Genomic DNA, 19982 nt, shown 5'->3' with positions numbered 1-19982 from the left:
GTGAACCAAAGCTCAGCGAAATCACAAGCTATACTCACTCTTATAGAAAACTTGACTGTCTAGAAAAACAGTTTAAAAAAATTTTTGGTTAAGTTGAATCATTTAGTAGTTTACAGTCTTCAAAATTCAACCTCAAATTGTATGCGATTCCGTAAGATTTCTATGGCGAATTAAAAATAATTTTTGGCGCACCCTAGTATATACTTTTCCGTTCTCTATTAATTGATAGAACAGAACCAACAACTTTAGTAAAGAGATGTTGTTAAAGTTAAAAGAATTGTATGAGTCGTCACATACAATTTGAGGTTGAACTTTAAGCTGGAATAACTACTAAACGAGTCAAGTTAGCAAAAAATATTTTTTTTACCAAAATTGTATGTGTGGCAAATGATTTGGGTTCTAATGTTTAGAGTTCTGGTTAACTTTTTATACAAATTTGAGAATTCGCCATACCATTTGTATGGAAAAACGAGGGTGGCGATAAGGCTATAAATATTTACATATATAATTAGCTGAAATTTGTAGAGGCTATGTATTCGGTTGTTCGAACAATGTTTTGATCACAAAAATATTTTCACTAAAATAAATGCTGATTTATATTGTTTTGTAGCTTTCCTGCAGGGTGGATTGATGTATACTGGAACGGTTATGCTGTATCTCCTGTCAAATTTGTTTTGGAGACAAACCGGGCAAGGCGTTGTGCCATCTTCAGTATAATTTTTTCTCGGAGAACGGATGCTCACTAAACCATATTTGAGAGGGGATGACGGAAAATCATTTCAATATATATACGGGGAAATCCGCCAAACTTTAGTTTTTTTGGAGAAAATTTTTTTTTTTTGAAACATGGTAGCACGCAAATATCTTTTTGTTAGGAACATAGTGCGTTACTCTTCTTACATAATGCCTCAAAAAGATATAGTCAAAAGATCGAGCAAAATATATATAAATTGAGGTCCCAATGTTAAATATACATTTATTTGAATGCTTCTGTACCGATTATATCGACATTTTAACAAAATATGGAGATATACGCAACTGTTAGTTATGTGAAATTTGTTTAATACACGAGACCCTGTTTTGTAGATATCGGTAAAAATATAAAACCGAATAACCGCCAAATATTTTTTACTGCAAAGTTTGCAACACATTTATTTTAACACCTTTCTACCGATTCTTTTGAAACTTTAGAAACGTATAGCTATGTGAACAAAGTATGTTTAGGTAAAAAAGTTTTAATACCCGAGATCCGGTTTTGGAGATATTGATAAAAATATAAACCCGGAAAACCTTAAATTTTTTTTACTTATTTAAACACTTCTTAACCGATTGTGTTGAAATTTTATCAGGATGTACATATCTATGTGGGATATATTTAGGTAAAATTTTGTTGATACCCGAAACGCGGTTTTAGAGATATCGCAAAAATATGAAACCGGGTAACCGTCAAATATTTTTTTACCCGCAATATGGATATCAAACAAAAGGTATTTTAAAGACATTTAACTGAATGTAGTTGTCATATCGATATTCCCACATCTTAAGAGGTGCCGTCCGATTTATGGACCTAGGGACCCATAAAACATGTTTGAAATATATAGGTATCAAACGAGAGGTAGATGCGAGAAACCTAATATAGGTGGACTATATGATGGAAAATATACTATGAAAAAATAAACGAAGTTATTTATATTTTAAACAAGCAAGTTATTTATTAAAAAATCTACATTTTCCTCATATAAAAATTAATGTATGTACCTAAATGTGTTTAATAATGTAACGAATTTACTTGCAAATCATCTTATTTGCAATCTTCTGCTGAGTTCGAATCACTAAACTGTTGAATAAATAACTCCAATATTGGATAATGGAAAAATGGCCTTTATTAAAGTACTTCACAATAACACTCAAACTTTGCAACGAATAGCTTGCTCAATAACCAAACTGATTTAAACTCTACTATCAAAATAATACTGCTATTGCTCGCTAGATATCGTCTTAATCGAAACTCAAATCAAACTGAATTCCAGCGCCTCTACAATTGTCGCCTTTTATACTCTTTGATTTCAACCTTTGCATCTTCTAGGCGCTTCCAGAATCTACTAGTCCAGCAGCTCTCAAACTTCTCAGCTGTAACTACAATTGCACAATTTTATACATCTTCTAGGTGCTTCCAGAATCTACTAGTCCAGCAGCTCTCAAACTTCTCAGCTGTAACTACAATTGCACAATTTTACAGTTTTTCTCATTGCATACTTATAGGAGTATCTCTGATATATGCATGTGTTTGTGCATTGACTCTCCGCTACTCGTATACGTACATGGTACATATGTGTAGACGCAATTATTGTTTCGTTTATGTAGATACATAATGATTGATCTATGGATGTGAATTCACGTCACTGCTTGGCATCGGCGTAGAGATGGCAGAACTCCTTAGTTTTCCTAATATTGGTAACACTGCCCTCCACATAAGTCTGATCGTCCCGATCAGACAAATCTCTCCATCTATACGCTGCCAGCCTTTCCAAATGAACCACTCTTCTAATCCGTGGTTTCCCAGTGGTTTGTTAGCGATGGATGGTACCACTGATCTTCTTCACAACTTTGTACGGGCCTTCCCAACTGCACCGAATCTTGGATGGACCACCTTTCCGTCGGTGAGGGTTGTATAACAGTACCAAATCTCCCTCCAAGAAACCTTCCGAATTTTTGTTCTCATTGTACCTGCGTTTCATCTTACTACTCATTAGTCTTGATCGTTCCCTCGCACTCTGTTGTTTGGCCAATGAACTTCTTCGCAGAGCTTGCACTTGACGGATTGACTTTGCATCATCATTATCGTCTAGACGTTTCACAACAGTAGTGCGCGCTGGCTTGAAACCACCCTTGCATTCCATCTGAAAAATTCTTTCAGTCATTTTAGTGCGTCCATTAGGTGTTGTCGATGCCGGTCTTTTTCTCGCAGGTACTTTTAATTTCGGTTTATTTGGCGCATTCGATCAATCAACCTTTTCTTTTGACTTTCGTGGCCTTTGTCCAGTCTTCTCCACCAGTACCCGATTACTGTTGAATCCTTTTTCCAAACTAAAGTTAAGTGGTATGTCCTGGTCCTTATAGCGCATAATTTTTCTCCGCATTTCGATCCTGATGTCATGGTCAACCAAGAAGTCCACTCCCAATATGACTTCATCAACAATCTCCGCCACAACGAATTTGTGTAAAACCATGACCTTCCCAATTAGGACTTCACACATCACACATTATACTCGCCTGTGACCGTACGCAACATTGCTCCAGGTAATGACTTTACTCTCGTGTAGACCAAATCAAATCGAATCAAGGAATGAGATGCGCCCGCATCTACAGTCAGTACATGTTCTTTGCCATCCACATTCCCTCTGACGGTAAGACTGCTCGATTTTCTAGCAATTTGCAACACAGATATCACAGGACATTCAATAGCTGGAGCAAGTTTTCGTTCTTTACATCCGACACGCTCTTGCTCATTTCCGCCAGCTTTGCGTTTACGGCCCCCACATTGTTGGAACTATTAGACAAAGATCGCAATGACGTGCAATGTTAGCGGACTTCCCGCATTTGAAGCATTTGATAACTTTTTCACTCCGCTTTTGAGATCCTTTCAGCGCCTCCAATATTGCGTCTACCCACTCTGGCCTTTCTACTTCCGCACGGCGTGCTTTGAAAACTGGCTTACACAGAAGCGACGGTGTTTCCTGAATCAGAGGTTGTGACACCGTTTCTGCGAATGTTGGCTTTGGGTTTGCGTATGTAGCTCGCTTTGTTTCGACGTCCCGTATGCCATTTATAAAGCTATGAATCTTTACCCGTTCAGTGTATTCCACGGGTGCGTCCGCATTCGCTAAATGTGCTAGACTTTCAATATCCGACGCAAACCCTTGCAATGTTTCACTAGGCCTCTGGAAGCGGTTCAGCAACTCCATTTGGTATATCTGTCTTCTATGCTCAGTTCCGTATCGTCTCTCTAGAGCGCCCATCAATGCTCCATAACAGTTCCGTTCGCCCTCTGGAATGGTTTGTAAAATCTCAGCTGCAGGCCCTTTCAACGCCGTGAACAGTGCAGCAACTCTTTTTTCAGTATTCCAGATGTTCACTGTTGCGGTCTTCTCAAATTGGAGCTTAAATACTTGGAATGGAACAGAACCATCAAACGTTGGGGATTTTACCTTCAGAGTAGACGTTGAAGTGATTGGACGGTTCAATTGTAACTCCTGAATCCGATCTTTCAAAGCATCTATCTCGGCCTCCATTTTATCTTGTCGACCACTGAACCCTTCCTGAAACTGCGTTAGTTTCTCTTCCATGCGCGATTCTAGATGTTATTTCTGACGACATTTCTGAGATACGTGTCTCCTGTGATTCAATCTTCGCTGTTATACGGTTCTCCTGTGATTCTAGTTGTTTTTCCATCTTGGATGTTATGCGTGTCTCCTGTGATTCCAGTTGGGATGCCATTGTCGATGTTTGAGCAGATATTGCAGCTAAAATCATGTCCAGGTCTGTGCTCGTAACTCTCTGCGTAACTGTCTCTTCAATTTTTGTTGTTTCCTTGCCATCAAGATGAAAGTCATACTCTTCCACGTCAATTCCTTCTACTTTCATTGCCACTCGTAACCGTGCCTGAAGTTCGAGTTTAACGCCGCTTGTATTCAATCCACGGCTCTCCAACTCCTTCTTTAGGTGCTGGATCTTCAATTCACTGAACTTTGCCATGTCCTTGTTGTCCTCTGGAATTTATTCAACAATTCCTCTTCTGACGCCAATTGTAACGAATTTACTTGCAAATCCTCTTATTTGCAATCTTCTGCTGAGTTCGAATCACTAAACTGTTGAATAAATAACTCCAATATTGAATAATGGAAAAATTGCCTTTATTAAAGTACTTCACAATAACACTCAAACTTTGCAAACTTTCCTTCTACTTTTATTGCCTCTCGTAACCGTGCCTGAAGTTCGAGTTTAACGCCGCTTGTATTCAATGCACGGCTCTCCTACTCCTTCTTCAGTTGCTGGATCTTCAATTCACTGAACTTTGCCATGTCCTTGTTGTCCTCTGGAATTTATTCAACAATTCCTCTTCTGACGCCAATTGTAACGAATTTACTTGCAAATCCTCTTAGTTGCAATCTTCTGCTGAGTTCGAATCACTAAACTGTTGAATAAATAACTCCAATATTGAATAATGGAAAAATTGCCTTTATTAAAGTACTTCACAATAACACTCAAACTTTGCAACGGATAGCTTGCTTAGTAACTAAACTGATTGAAACTCTACTATCAAAATAATACTGCTATTGCTCGCTAGATATCGTCTTAATCGAAACTCAAATCAAACTGAATTCCAGTGCCTCTACAATTGTCGCCTTTTACACTCTTTGATTCAAACCTTCGCATCTTCTAGGCGCTTCCTGAATCTACTAGTCCAGCAGCTCTCAAACTTCTCAGCTGTAACTACAATTGCACAATTTTATACATCTTCTAGGCGCTTCCAGAATCTACTAGTCCAGCAGCTCTCAAACTTCTCAGCTGTAACTACGATTGCACAATTTTATAGCTTTTCTCATTGCATGCTTATAGGAGTATCTCAGATATATGCATGTGTTTGTGCATTGACTCTCTGCTGCTCGTATACGTACATGGTACATATGTGTAGACGCAATTGTTGTTTCGTTTATGTAGATACATAATGATTGATCTATGGATGTGAATTCACGTCACTGCTTAGCATCGGCTTAGAGATGGCAGCACTCCTTAGTTTTGCTAATATTCGTAACAATATATTCATTCAATGACTAGCAAAATATCTTAGAATATTTATGGTCAATAAAATATCAAACTACAATTTTGCATAAACAAAAAAATTTATATATGTATTTAATTAGCGAGCTTTGCTCATATTGCTTTATACAATGGTTTTTGTAATTGATAGGGAGATTCGAGTTCAACGCTCAGCTCCCGAAAAGCTAGCTGATGAAGAAGTGAAATTCAGAAACATGTCCTAGTAACCATCGCCGTTTGTAAACTTACAATTTTTCTCTTATATCAATTACAAAAACCATTGTATAAAGCAATATGAGCAAAGCTCGCTAATTAAATACATATGATCATATTGATATAATAGTAACAGCGGAAGTATTAAAAACAAATACTGTAAAAATCCGAACAAATGTTACTAAGCTTTCATAAGCGCGCCTAAAATCACATCCACACCATTAGGAATAAACTACATACAGAGTGTATGTGCCTACATGGTGATCAAAAGGAATATAAACAAAAAGGCAACTCTTAGAGACAGCGAACAACGGAACATTCATATGGCGTAGCAGCTAAAGGCTTGCACTGATATGAATGTTGGAGATTCGAGTTCAACGCTCAGCTCCCGAAAAGCTAGCTGATGAAGAAGTGAAATTCAGAAACATGTCCTAGTAACCATCGCCGTTTGTAAACTTACAATTTTTCTCTAATATCAATTACAAAAACCATTGTATAAAGCAATATGAGCAAAGCTCGCTAATTAAATACATATGATCATATTGATATAATAGTAACAGCGGAAGTATTAAAAACAAATACTGTAAAAATCCGAACAAATGTTACTAAGCTTTCAAAAGCGCGCCTAAAAATCACATCCACACCATTAGGAATAAACTACATACAGAGTGTATGTGCCTACATGGTGATCAAAAGGAATATAAACAAAAGGGCAACTCTTAGAGACCAATTGTACAGCGAACAACGGAACATTCATATGGCGTAGCAGCTAAAGGCTTGCACTGATATGAATGTTGGAGATTCGGGTTCAACGCTCAGCTCCCGAAAAGCTAGCTGATGAAGAATTGAAATTCAGAAACATGTCCTAGTAACCATCGCCGTTTGTAAACTTACAATTTTTCTCTAATATCAATTAAAAAAATTTATATTTTTTGTTAAAAATATTATGCTTATCGTCGAAATTTTATAAAATTTACAATTTCGAAAAACAAAAACAAAAAAATAAATAAAGGAAACTACTAATCCTGCAAAGACTTTTTAATGATATCAATACTTTTGCTACTACTACAATATACATAAACATTATTTTTTCTTTTTACTAGCATAACTTTTTTTATCAAGGCTTTAGACAATTTTTCTTTTGGTAACTATTTTTTCAAAACCCCAACTCTTTGGTTCTAAAGAAAAATGTAGACAAGGCTGGTGAAAAAAACTACCTGATATGCAATCTGTGACGGTGGCGAAGTTGAAAATCATGTACAAGTAATTTTTTCTGGCTCAGTTGCTCAATTAGAGTTAAGAGATAGTAGGAAGTATTATACTCACGTGACCTCTGTTCTCCGAATTTTTGTTAAGCTTTTGTATACAGAAAAGAACAGAACACTTGAAATCCCTTCATTAAAGGCGCCATTATAAAAACTTTACTTAACTTTGTTAACTTATTCATAAAAAATATGAACGCTTATAAAGTTTTTTAAAATGACGTTTCCATACAAATTTCCAATTATAAGAGCTTAATAAAACTATTTTATTTTTTATGAATAAGGGGGTAAGGCTAAGTGAAAAAAGTAATGTAAGCACAGAACTTCATTAAAACATTAATATTGTACACAGAGAAAGTTAATTGATTTTTTTTTTGTTTTTTTTTTTTTTTTTTAATTTTTGTACCGAACTTGTGTTTCTTTTCATTTACTTTTAAATAAAACCTGGTTAAAAAAAAATAAAAAAATGTCTAAACTTTTGACGATTGCCAATTTTTGTGGAATTTGCCCCATGTACAAACATCAATAACTTTCCTTATACTACTGTGGTGTGTCCACAAAAAAACATGCTCCTGAAAAAAATTTACTCAACCAAGCGCTTGCACTTTTCTGCCTCTACCTTCAAAACTGAAAGGATGATATCGAATTTGAAGCCCTAGGTGTTTTTAGTCCCTGATAGGATGTTATCGTGCATAATCCAAATTTCAATACTCAGTTGCCTCAAAAAGCTATAAGCAAAAAAAGAAAAGCAAAAAACTGTCAATATCGAAAATAACAAAACAAAAGTATCGCTACTTTGATTGATGATAGTTTTGAGTATTGGAGGGACACATTAATTTTGCTCATACTTTTAGAATCTTTCATAGCGTTTCAGCGATGCCTCAAAATTTTATCGAAAAAATTCAAAAAAATCACAGATATCGCTTGAAAAAGTGTAAAAACCGACGTTTCGAGTTCTGCAAAAACTTGCTATCAACTTTCTTGATTTTTAAAATCATCAGGTCGGATAGTCAAAAGGTCAAGCTTTATGTCCTTGTCCCTTTTTCTGGCCTTAAGTTATTTGCCCGTATGTAAAACATGAGTATCCAAAAAAGGAAAAGTTTTTGGGATTTGCCCATACACCGAATGCTGAGATATTATGGTATTACATTTTCCTAAAAATGCGTATCCTTAAACTTTTTTTGGTCCATAACATGATATTTTAAAATTTGGGCGAACCTTTTAGTACAAAATTTAGTGGGCTGCACAAATACATTTTTCCAGAACCCGGAATGAAATGTTCAAACCATGACGCAATAAAACCAGACGGCCCTCATAATTCAGTCATGAGTTTTAGGGAGGGAAGATTTTTTGCTCTATTTTGCTACTTTTTACTACCTTTGTAATGTCATGTGCGGAAAAAGCCAAACTCGAAATGTGAAATGAGGAGCAAAAGTAGAGGAAGTTGGGGAAGTGGAAAATTAAAAATAACAAGAGGAAGATGGAGAATGAGAGTAAAAGTAAGAATAAAAGTAATAATTTAAGACAAAGTTATAAAGAGAGGTTAATAAGAAGATTAAGAATAAGGATAAGATTAAGGGTAATAGTGAGAGTTAGACTTGGATAAGAGCAAGGCGGGAAGAGTAAGAGGGAAAGGGGGCAGATTTAAGGAAGCAATAAAGGGATATGGCCATTTAATGAGTGCATTAGGGTAAACAAGAAAATGCAGAGGGAAGAGGAAACAAATGAGGAAAAGGGTTAGACAGATGAGAGACAGGTGTATAGATAGAAAAATTAAGAGCAATGTCTTTTGATTAGACAGCTGGGAGTATTTCATGTTTGTCTAAACCTTTCCAGGGCTAGCAAGAGCTGTTTACAATCAAGTTTTGAAAATCCATATTTTTTTTTGCCACCAGGTAAATCTGTAAACTCTGATTTGTTGAAGCATCGCTGCTAAAAAGCCTCTGCCATTATGTAATTTTACATCAGCCACCTCTTTTTGCTCAATGAGCCTACCTCAATGCTTGGTTTACATAAAAATGACGTCGGCAGTATGTATGCATATTTCTTAGTGTTGGACAATGCGATTCTCTGAGGATGCAGCCATTCAGTTCCGTTCCATTTCCTCTCCTGCATGTTACTTTGTATTTCACAAAGGCGCTAATGAAGTATTTTCTTATGATAATGAAAAAATTAAGGCTGCAGATATGTCAAGGAGCAACACTTAAAATTATGAGGGCAATTACTGTCAAATGCGACTCCATTTTGTAATATTGACTTCACCTGTCTGGTTTTATTGCGTCATAGTTCAAACATTCCTGCCTACCCTAATACATATTGTAACGATTTTACTTGCAAATCCTCTAATTTGCAACCCTCTGCTAAGTTCGTATAGCCAAACTGTTGAATAAATAACTCCAATATGTAATAATGCAAAATGGCCTTTATTCAAGTACTTCACAATAACACTTATACTTTGCAACGAATAGCTTGCTTAATAACCAAACTGATTGACAGCTCAAATGAAACTCTACTATTCAAAATAATACTGCTATAGCTCGCTAGATAGCGCTTAATCCAAATCTCAAATCAAACTGAATTACTTCTTACTCGCCTGCCCCGCTTTTATAGTTTACGCTGCATACTTCTAGTCTCTTCGATTTCCAGAACTTACTAGTTAGTTTCGTTACAAAATCGCCAGCCACAACTACGTGCACAAATTATTGCTCTCCCTTGTGACAACTCAGATAAGATATATGCATGTGTCTGTGCATTGCCGCTCCGCTGCTCGTATACGTACATATGTGTAGACGCACTTATTTATTCGTTTATGTAGATACATTATGAGTGAATTATTGATGTAAATGTTTGTAGTTTACAGTCTCTCGCGCATACATAGGCGCATAAGTAAATGCATCTGTGTGTGACATCTTTCGGCTGCCTTATATATGTGTATACATGATTTGATTATTGACGTAAACACCGCTTAGCATGCCTTAGCATCGCTTTAGTGACGGTATAGCTTAGTGATGCTAATATCCGTGACACTGCCCTCCACCTAAGTCTGATCGTCCCGATCAGACCAATCTCTCGATCTAAACGCCGCTAGCATCTCCAAATGAACCACCTTTCTATTTCGTGGTTTCCCAATGGTTTGTATGCGGTAGATGGAATTACTGATCTTCTTCACAACCTTGTACGGGCCTTCCCAAATGCACCGGAATTTGGCTGGAACAGTTTTCCACCGGTGAGGGTTGTTTAACAGTACCAAATCTCCCTCCAAGTACCCTTCCGAATTATTGTTCACATTGTACCTGCGTTTGATCTTACTACTCATTATCCTTAGTCGTTCCCTCGCACTCTGTTGTTTGACCAATGAACTACTTCGCAGAGCTTGCGCTTGACGGATTGGCTTGACAGTATCATTCCGCCGTTTCCCAACAGAAGTGCGCGATGGCTTGAAACCACCCTTGCATGCTTCCTGCAAAATTCTTGCAGTCGTTTTAGAGCGTCCATTAGGGTTTGTCAATGCCGGTGTTTTTCTCGCAGGTACTTTTGATTTCGCTTTGTTTGGCCCATTCGTTTCATCAACCTTTACCTTTGACTTTCGTGGCCTTTGTCGATTTTTCTCCACCAGTACTCGATTACTGCTGAAACCTTTTTCCAAACTGAAGTTAATTGGCACATCCTGGTTCTTATAATGCATAATCCTTTTCTGCATGTTGATCCTGATGTCATAGTCAACTAGGAAATCCACTCCCAATATGACTTCATCAACGATTTCTGCCACAACGAATTTGTGTAGAACCATGACCTCCCCAATTAAGACCTCACATACCACTTCTCCCTGGACTTGGTTATACTCGCCAGTAATCGTACGCAATCTTGCTCCAGGTAATGGCTTTATTTTCCTGTTGACCAAATCAGATCGGATCAATGAATGAGATGCGCCCGTATCTACAGTCAGTACACGCTCCTTGCCATCCACATTTCCTTTGACGGTAAGACTGCTCGATTTCCTTCCAGTTTGCGAGATAGGTATCACACGACATTCCATAGCTGGGGCAAGTCCTCGATTTTTACATTTGACTCGCTCTTTGTAACGCTTTGCGTTTACGACCAGCCAAGTTGGAACTACCATGACCGGTTCTGCAATGACGTGCAATGTGACTTGGGTTACCGCACTTGAAACACTTCATAACTCCGGCATTATTTTGTTGTAATCCCTTCAGTGCTTCCAAAATTGTATCTACCCAATCGGGCCTTTCCACTTCCACGCGATGAGCTTTGTATGCGGGTTTACTCAAAAGTGACGCTGTTTCCTGAGTTAGTGCATGGGATACCGTTTCAGCAAATGTTGACTTTGGGTTCGCGTATGTGGCTCGCTTCGTTTCGACGTCCCGTATGCCGTTAATAAAGCTCTGAATCTTTACCCTTTCTGTGTATTCCACGGGTGCGTCCGCATTTGCAAGATGAGCCAATCTTTCAACATCCGAAGCAAACTCCTGTAACGTCTCGTTTGCTTTTTGGTAACGTTTTTGCAACTCAATTTGGTATATCTGTTTTCTATGCTCGCTTCCATAACGTCTCTCGACAGCGGCCATCAATGCTTCATAGCTGTTTCGCTCTCCTTCGGGAATCGTCTGTAGGATTTCGGCTGCTGGCCCCTTCAATGCTACGAATAGAGCAGCCACTTTATCTTCAGCATTCCAGTTGTTTACTGCTGACGTCTTCGCAAATTGAAGCTTGAATACCTCGAAAGGAACAGAGCCGTCAAAAGATGGAGTTTTTATCTTCGGATTGCTCGCTGGACCAGCTGAGCGATTTAGTTGTAACTGTTGCATAAGACCTTTTAACGCTTCTATCTCGGCATCAATTTTGTCCTCGAGTTGTAAAATTTTTGCATCCTGCTCGTCCAGTTTCGCAAAGAGCTGCGATGATACCTGTTCCGAAATGTTTGTCGACATTCCAGATAAACGTGCCTCTTGCGCTTCCAATTGAGATGACATATATGTCTTCTGTTCTTCCAATTGAGATGACATTTGCGACGCCATTTCGGAAATGCGTGCCTCCTGTGGCTTCAGCTGAGATGCCATTGTCGATGTTTGTACAGATACTGTGTTCTTCACTGTCTGCGGTGTTTCATTTTTGTCTTCCCTTTTTGTTGTTGTTTTGTCGCTATCATAATGAAAGTCATACTCCTCAGCATTGTAGATTCCTTCAAACACCGTAGCTACACTTAGTCGTTTTTGTAGCTGGGATTTATCGCCAAAAGTAGCCACTCCACGGACTTCCAACTCCTCCTTCAGTTGCTGGGTCGGCAATTCACTCAACTTTGGCATGTCCAAGTTTATTCGAAGTCTTCGAAATTTATTCAACAATTCCTCTTCTGACACCAATTGTAACGATTTTACTTGCAAATCCTCTTATTTGCAACCCTCTGCTAAGTTCGTATCGCTAAACTGTTGAATAAATAACTCCAATATGTAATAATGCAAAATGGCCTTTATTCAAGTACTTCACAATAACACTTATACTTTGCAACGAATAGCTTGCTTAATAACCAAACTGATTGACAGCTCAAATGAAATTCTACTATTCAAAATAATACTGCTATAGCTCGCTAGATAGCGCTTAATCCAAATCTCAAATCAAACTGAATTACTTCTTACTCGCCTGCCCCGCTTTTATAGTTTACGCTGCATACTTCTAGGCTCTTCGATTTCCAGAACTTACTAGTTAGTTTCGCTACAAAATCGCCAGCCACAACTACGTGCACAAATTATTGCTCTCTCTTGTGACAACTCGGATAAGATATATGCATGTGTCTGTGCATTGCCGCTCCGCTGCTCGTATACGTACATATGTGTAGACGCAATTATTTATTCGTTTATGTAGATACATAATGATTGAATTACTGATGTGAATGTTTGTAGTTTACAGTCTCTCGCGCATACATAGACGCATAAGTAAATGCATCTGTGTGTGACATCTTTCGGCTGCCTTATATATGTATGTGTATACATGATTTGATTATTGACGTAAACACCGCTTAGCATGCCTTAGCATCGCTTTAGTGATGGTATAGCTTAGTGATGCTAATATCCGTGACAATATGTTCATATAAAGCCTTTTGGAGTTTTGCTTTCTGGCTTATGCTCCGATTTTGGTTGAACTGCTATAACTCCTAAGCGACTGCAGTCTTCGCTTCTTGAATCGATCTTGGAGAATTTATATTTGCTTTTGAATTGATATTGTTGAGACAAATTTATACCATATACTTTTTTAATGTCCGAGGTCTTTTAGCTATATATACAGACTGCGTGGCATATTTGGGGAATATTACACTACCGTGACAGTCGTGAAGCAAATGCTCCAAAATAACGAAAAATGGACAGTAGTACGCCACGTCGTTACAGACAAAATGAAGGGGCTAAGAAACCAGTAAAGGCTGCGCCGCAGTAGCGTCGCGTCGGAAAAATAAAAACATCCAAAGCACGAATTGCAAACATTGCTTTTTCAACCCCATAAGGAGCAAAGAAGGAAACAGGCGTAGTGACTGATTGGAGACAACACATCTTTGACCGTAGGAAAAGTGACGTTGGAGTATTATGGACTTGAAAATCATTGAGGCATTTAATTAGCGAGATATGCTCATATTGCTTTATACAATTGTTATTGATATTAGAGAAAAATTACGAAGTTTACAAACGGCGATGTTTACTAGGACATGTTTTTGAATTTCACTTCTTCATCAGCTAGCTTCTCGGGAGTTGAGTATTAAACACGAAATTTTCAACTTTCATACTTTATGCTAGTGCAGATGCCTTTATTCACTCAGCCTCATGAATGCCCCGCTGCTCGCTTTGCAATTGGACTCTAAGTGTTGCCTTTTTTTGCTATTCATGGCTGAGTGGATAAAGGCCTTTGCACTAGCATAAAGTATGAATGTTGGAGATTTCGGGTTCAATACTCAGCTCCAGAGAAGCTAGCTGATGAAGAAGAGAGATTCAGAAACATGCCCTAGTTACCATCCCCATTTGTAAACTTTGTAATTCTTCTCTAATATCAACCGTTATCCCATCTAAGCTAATATATTCTTTGAGCTCTGCTCAACTGAGTATAAAAACAATTGTATAATACTGTCACGGATATTAGCATCACTAAGCTATACCATCACTAAGGCGATGCTAAGGCCATGCTAAGCGGTGCTTACGTCAATAATCAAATCATGTATACACATATATAAGGCAGCCGAGAGATGTCACACACAGATGCATTTACTTATACGCCTATGTGTGTGCGAGAGACTGTAAACTACAAACTCACATACATCTGAGAGACGCTGAAAAGTAGAAAATTGTAAACAAGTAGAAACTATATGAGAACTATAAACACTCGAAATAGTTGGTACGTTCTGGAAATAGAAGAGCCTAGATGTATGCAGCGTAACCTATAAAAGCGGCACAAGCGAGTAAAAAGTAATTCAGTTTGATTTGAGTTTCGATTAAGACGATATCTAGCGAGCAATAGCAGTATTATTTTAAATAGTGGAGTTTCATTTGAGCTATCAGTTTGGTTATTAAGCTATTCGTTGCACAGTTTGAGTGTTATTGTGAAGTATTTTAATAAAGGCCATTTTTCCATTATTCAATATTGGAGTTATTTCTTCAACAGTTTAGCGATGCGAACCTAGCAAAAAGGCAAATAAGAGGATTTGTAGCAAATTCGTTACAAACAATATGAGCAAGTCCCGTTAAATAAATACAGTAAATAATATTGATATTGTAACAAATTTAGTGAAACTCCGCTTATTTTATACCTTGTACTAACGTTCGTATCTCTAAATTGATGAATAAATAACTCCAATATTCAATAATGCAGAATGGTCTTTATTAGACTACTTTGATAGTACTACACAATAACACTTATACTTCGCAACCAATAGCGTGCTTAAATCAAACTGATTACTGACTACTCAGCTTGTGCTGCTTTTATATTCTCTGCCGAAATGTCTAGACGTTTCCTCTTCTAAAATCCTCTACCTGGTCACCAGCCATACGCGCGTGTATTCGTAGTGTCTAGCCATATGCGTGCATATGTGAGTACTTCTTCGGCTGATGATGACATGCGTTTGTATCTCTCTGCTGCTTGTATGTATGTGTGTACATGATGATTAATGTGTATATGTAGCTTGCTTTAAGGTTTTCTGCTGTGCATTTATTTAGTGATGTGAATATTCGTCACACTGCCCTCCACCTAAGTCTGATCGTTCCGATCAGACAAATCTCTCGATCTAACCGCTGCTGGCCTCTCCAAATGAACCACCCTTCTATTTCGTGGTTTCCCAATTGTTTGTATGCGGCGGATGACATCACTGATCCTCTTCACAACTTTGTACGGGCCTGCCCAAATGTAACAAAATTTGTATGGAACACCTTTCCGCCGGTGAGGGTTGTATAGCAGTACCAAATCTCCCTCCAAGAAACCTTCCGAATTATTGTTCTTGTCAAACCTGTGTTTCATCTTACTACTCATTACCCTGGTTCGTTCCATCACACTCTGTTGTTTGGCCAATGAACTACTTCGTAGAGCTTGCGCTTGACGGATTGGCGTCGCATAATCAATATCGTTCCGACTTTTCACAAGAGTAGTGCGCCCTGGCTTGAAAATACCCTCGTATTCTTTCTGCGAATTTCTTTTCTTTGTTTAGTGCGTCCATTTAGGGTTGTCAATGCCAGTGTTTTTCTCGCAGCTACCTTCGGTTTTGATTTGTTTGGCCCATTCGTTCCACATGCCTTTGACTTTGGTGGTCTTTGTCGAAGCGCCTCCACAGTACTCGCTTACTGCTGAATCCTTTCTCCAAACTGAAGTTGAGTAGTACATCCTGATTCTTATAGCGCATATTCGTTCTTTGCATGTAGATCCTAATGTCATGGTCAACTAAGACACCTTTTCGAGATATCGCCATAAAGGTGGATCAGGGATGACTCTAGAATTTGTTTGTACGATAGGGGTATCAAATGAAAGGTGCTAATGAGTATTTTAAAAGAGATTGAGCCTTAGTTCTATGGGTGGACGCCTTTTCGAGATATCGTCATAAAGGTGGACCAGGGGTGACTCTAGAATTAGTTTGTACGATATGGGTATCAAATGAAAGGTGTTAATGAGCCTTTTAAAAGGGAGTGGGCCTTAGTTCTCTAGGTGGATGCTTTTTCGAGATATCGCCATAAAGGGGGACCAGGGGAGACTCTAGAATGCGTTTGTACAATATGGGTATCAAACGAAAGGTGTTAATGAGTATTCTAAAAGGGAGTGGGCCTTAGTTCTATGGGTGCCCTTTTCGAGATATCGCCATTAAGGTGGACCAGGGGTGACTATAGAATTTGTTTTTACGATATGGCTATCAAATGACAGGTGTTAATGACTATTTTAAAAGGGAGTGGTGGAAGTTGTATATGTGAAGGCGTTTTCGAGATATCGACCAAAATGTGGACCAGGATGAACTAGAGCATCATTTGTCGGGTACCGCTAATTTATATATGTAATACCACGAACAGTATTCCTGCCTCGATTCCAAGAGCTTTCGATTTCGCCCTGCAGAATTCTTCATTTTCTTCTACTTAATATGGTAGGTGTCACACCCATTTTACAAATTTTTTTTTTTTTAAGTTATATTTTGCGTCAATAAACCAATCCAATTAACATGTTTCATCCCTTTTTTAATATTTGGTATAGAATTATGGCATTTTTTTCATTTTTCGTAATTTTCGATATCGAAGAAGTGGATGTGGTCATAGTCGGATTTCGGCCGTTTTCTCTACCATGATCAAGTGAGTTCAGATAAGTACCTGAACTGAGTTTAGTAAAGATATATAGATTTTTGCTCAAGCTATCGTCTTAACGGCCGAGCGGAAGGACAGACGGTCAACTATGTATAAAAACTGGGCGTGGCTTCAACCGATTTCGCCCATTTTCACAGAAAACAGTTATCGTCCTAGAATCTAAGCCCCTACCAAATTTCACAAGGATTGGTAAATTTTTGTTCGACTTATAGCATTAAAAGTATCCTATTCAAATTAAATGAAAAAGGGCGGAGCCACGCCCATTTTGATATTTTATTTTATTTTTGTATTTTGTTGCTCCATATACTGTAAATATATTAAATTTTTTGTTAAAATTTGACTTAATTTTTTTTGTTTTAAAGTGGGCGTGTTCGTACGACTGCCAAATTACAGCTTGCAAGACGTTTCCTCTTCTAGAATCCTCTACCTGGTCACCAGCCATACGCGCGTGTATTTGTAGTGTCTAGACATATGTGTGCATATGTGATTACTTCTTCGGCTGATGATGACATGCGTTTGTGAGTATCTCTCTGCTGCTTGTATGTATGTGTGTACATGATGATTAATATGTATATGTAGCTTGCTTTAAGGTTTCTGTTGTGCATTTATTTAGTGATGTGAATATTCGTCACACTGCCCTCCACCTAAGTCTGATCGTTCCGATCAGACAAATCTCTCGATCTAACCGCTGCTGGCCTCTCCAAATGAACCACCCTTCTATTTCGTGGTTTCCCAATTGTTTGTATGCGGCGGATGACATCACTGATCCTCTTCACAACTTTGTACGGGCCTGCCCAAATGTAACAAAATTTGGATGGAACACCTTTCCGCCGGTGAGGGTTGTATAGCAGTACCAAATCTCCCTCCAAGAAACCTTCCGAATTAGTGTTTTTGTCAAACCTGTGTTTCATCTTACTTCTCATTACCCTGGTTCGTTCCATCACACTCTGTTGTTTGGCCAATGATCTATTTCGTAGAGCTTGCGCTTGACGGATTGGCGTCGCATAATCAATATCGTTCCGACTTTTCACAAGAGTAGTGCGCCCTGGCTTGAAAATACCCTCGTATTCTTTCTGGGAATTTCTTTTCTTTGTTTAGTGCGTCCATTTAGGATTTTCAATGCCAGTGTTTTTCTCGCAGCTACCTTCGGTTTTGATTTGTTTGGCCCATTCGTTCCACATGCCTTTGACTTTGGTGGTCTTTGTCGAAGCGCCTCCACAGTAATCGCTTACTGCTGAATCCTTTCTCCAAACTGAAGTTGAGTAGTACATCCTGATTCTTATAGCGCATATTCGTTCTTTGCATGTAGATCCTAATGTCATGGTCAACTAAGACACCTTTTCGAGATATCGCCATAAAGGTGGATCAGGGGTGACTCTAGAATTTGTTTGTACGATAGGGGTATCAAATGAAAGGTGCTAATGCGTATTTTAAAAGAGATTGAGCCTTAGTTCTATGGGTGGACGCCTTTTCGAGATATCGTCATAAAGGTGGACCAGGGGTGACTCTAGAATTTGTTTGTACGATAGGGGTATCAAATGAAAGGTGCTAATGCGTATTTTAAAAGAGATTGAGCCTTAGTTCTATGGGTGGACGCCTTTTCGAGATATCGTCATAAAGGTGGACCAGGGGTGACTCTAGAATTTGTTTGTACGATATGGGTATCAAATGAAAGGTGTTAATGAGTCTTTTAAAAGGGAGTGGGCCTTAGTTCTCTAGGTGGATGCTTTTTCGAGATATCGCCATAAAGGAGGACCAGGGAGACTCTAGAATGCGTTTGTACAATATGGGTATCAAACGAAAGGTGTTAATGAGTATTCTAAAAGGGAGTGGGCCTTAGTTCTATGGGTCCCCTTTTCGAGATATCGCCATTAAGGTAGACCAGGGGTGACTATAGAATTTGTTTGTACGATATGGCTATCAAATGAAAGGTGTTAATGACTATTTTAAAAGGGAGTGGTGGAAGTTGTATATGTGAAGGCGTTTTCGAGATATCGACCAAAATGTGGACCAGGATGATCTAGAGCATCATTTGTCGGGTACCGCTAATTTATATATGTAATACCACGAACAGTATTCCTGCCTCGATTCCAAGAGCTTTTGATTTCGCCCTGCAGAATTCTTCATTTTCTTCTACTTAATATGGTAGGTGTCACACCCATTTTACACTTTTTTTTTTTTTTAAGTTATATTTTGCGTCAATAAACCAATCCAATTAACATGTTTCATCCCTTTTTTAATATTTGGTATAGAATTATGGCATTTTTTTCATTTTTCGTAATTTTCGATATCGAAGAAGTGGATGTGGTCATAGTCGGATTTCGGCCGTTTTCTCTACCATGATAAAGTGAGTTCAGATAAGTACGTGAACTGAGTTTAGTAAAGATATATAGATTTTTGCTCAAGCTATCGTCTTAACGGCCGAGCGGAAGGACAGACGGTCAACTATGTATAAAAACTGGGCGTGGCTTCAACCGATTTCGCCCATTTTCACAGAAAACAGTTATCGTCCTAGAATCTAAGCCCCTACCAAATTTCACAAGGATTGGTAAATTTTTGTTCGACTTATAGCATTAAAAGTATCCTATTCAAATTAAATGAAAAAGGGCGGAGCCACGCCCATTTTGATATTTTATTTCATTTTTGTATTTTGTTGCTCCATATACTGTAAATATATTAAATTTTTTGTTAAAATTTGACTTAATTTTTTTTGTTTTAAAGTGGGCGTGTTCGTACGACTGCCAAATTACAGCTTGCAAGACTTTTAAATTACCTTCTTTTAAACGTGGGCGGTGCCACGCCCATTGTCCAAAATTTTACTAATTTTCTATTCTGCGTCATAAGTTCAACTCACCTACCGAGT

The 19982-nt window shown here is 38.2% G+C and overlaps 1 pseudogene; it reads right to left on the bottom strand.

The window, feature by feature from the left end:
* LOC137240357 (angiotensin-converting enzyme-related protein-like) overlaps positions 1 to 18390 on the bottom strand; it is a 56113-nt pseudogene extending 37723 nt beyond the window's left edge.
* Positions 18391 to 19982: the final 1592 nt, after the last annotated feature.

This window comes from Eurosta solidaginis, chromosome 1 (assembly GCF_040869045.1).
Source record: "Eurosta solidaginis isolate ZX-2024a chromosome 1, ASM4086904v1, whole genome shotgun sequence".
NCBI classification, from domain to species: domain Eukaryota; kingdom Metazoa; phylum Arthropoda; class Insecta; order Diptera; family Tephritidae; genus Eurosta; species Eurosta solidaginis.
The sequence above is the reverse complement of the archived record's forward strand: the minus strand, read 5'-3'. Positions and strand labels throughout refer to the sequence as shown.